This window comes from Eubalaena glacialis, chromosome 8, assembly GCF_028564815.1.
Source record: "Eubalaena glacialis isolate mEubGla1 chromosome 8, mEubGla1.1.hap2.+ XY, whole genome shotgun sequence".
Classification (NCBI taxonomy): Eukaryota; Metazoa; Chordata; class Mammalia; order Artiodactyla; family Balaenidae; genus Eubalaena; species Eubalaena glacialis.
Genome location: NC_083723.1, coordinates 66,961,762 through 66,963,761, shown reverse-complemented (window position 1 = coordinate 66,963,761; position 2,000 = coordinate 66,961,762).

The window sequence follows — 2,000 nt, the reverse complement described above, 5'->3', positions numbered from 1 at the left end:
CTTTTTAAAAAAAAATTCATTTCTTCCCCCAAACCTCTGGCAATTACTGATCTTTTTACTGTCTCCATAGTTTCTCCTTTTCCAGAACGTCATATACTTAGAGTCATACAGTATACAGCCTTTGCGGATCGGCTTCTTTCCCTTAGCAATATGCATTTAAGATTCCTCCATGTCTCTTTTGTGGCTTAATAGCCTCTTTCTTTTTATTGCCAAATAATATCCTGTTGTCTGGATGTACCAGTTTTTAACTCCATTCACCTACTGAAGGACATCTCAGTTGCTTCCAAGTTTTGGCAATTATGAATAAAGCCACTATAAGCATTTGTGTGCAGGATTTTGTATGGAATAAGTTTTTAACTCATTTAGATAAATTCCAAAGAGCACTGTTGCTGGACTGAGTGGTAGGAATCTACTTACTTTTGTAAGAAACTGCCAACTCTCTTCCAAAGTAGCTGTGCTACTTTGTATTCTCACCAGCAATGAATGAAAGTTCCTGTTGCTCCACATCCTCACCAGCGTTTCATATTGTCAGTGTTCTGGATTTTCACCATTCCAATAGGCACGTAGTGGTGTCTCATTATTGTTTTAAGCTCCAAAGCATTTTTGTTTCAGAAATAGTAATTGCATCCTCTGACTACAAGTTTTGCCAAACTCTTCATCATACGATTTTTGAAAGAATTTTTAAAGTCTCTCATGAAATTCCAATGGAAAAGCAAAAGGCAAATAATAATAATAATTTTGTGAAGAAAGAATAAATTTTTGGAGGAAAATGCTTATGTATAATGAGGTGCCGTCTTTACTTATGTTTAAATGCTGTCCTATTCAGCTTAATCTAACCTTCTGAAAAAAAAAATACCCCCAGTATCAATATTTATTATAAAGCTATAGTATATTACTACTATAACACTGGCATTGGGATAGACAAGCAAACAAATAGCACAGAATCTGGATGCTGGAAACATACCTGCTCATATATAGAAACAAGCTGCCTTTGAAGTTTAGTGAGGAAAGGAAGGACTTTTTAAGAATTATGTTGGTACAATTGGACATCCATATAAAAAATGTTAATTGGTACACATATTATACACAGCAATAAATTCCAAATGAATTGAGGACCAAATGTAACATTTGAAAATCAAACCTTTAAAACTTTAGAATATAATTCAAAACAACATCTTTATGACCCTGAAGGAGAAAAGGATATATAACGAAGTTTTTTTCTTAAAAAAGCACAATCTAAAAGGAAAGATAAATAAATTCAACTCTATTAAAAATGTCTCTTTATTGACAGACATCATAAAATAAAAGACAATCCACTGATTGCTATGCATATTACTGATAAAGGGTTAAGGTCTAGAATAAATAAATAACTCCTACAAGTTCATAAGAACCACCCCGCCCACCCTCCCAGGAATTATCTAGGAAAGTTTTAGATGCACAAATTCTATGGTCTAGAATGTCCATTCTTAGGCATTTACCCTAGAAAAACTCATGCATATCTGTCATCAGAAGGATGAATAAAGAATTGTAAAATATTTATTCAACAGAATACTATATAATAGTTAAAATGGCTAAATCTCAAAACACAATGTTGAGAAAAAATTGTTGAGAATATGTTGAAAATGAAAGAAATGTTGACACAGTATATACCCTTTTATTACAATTTTAAAATATGCAAAACAGTATCATGTATTGTACGTTAATACTTGCATATGTCATAAAATAGAACAACTTAGTAGCAATGATAAACACAAAATTCAAGATGTTTACCTCTGGAGATGGGCCTCCACAGTATGTGTATTGTGTTATTTCTTAAGCTGAGCGATGCATACATAAGTGGTCATTAGCCTCTTAATCCCTTTTTGTATGTCTGAAATATTTCATGATTAATTTAATTAAAGGTAAAGAATTTTTTTTTTTAAGGGAGTACTTAAAATAGAGTGCTGTGAGCAGGGCAGGCCTTCTGATGAAAAGACTTCTTTAAAGACTTAGATAAGGCC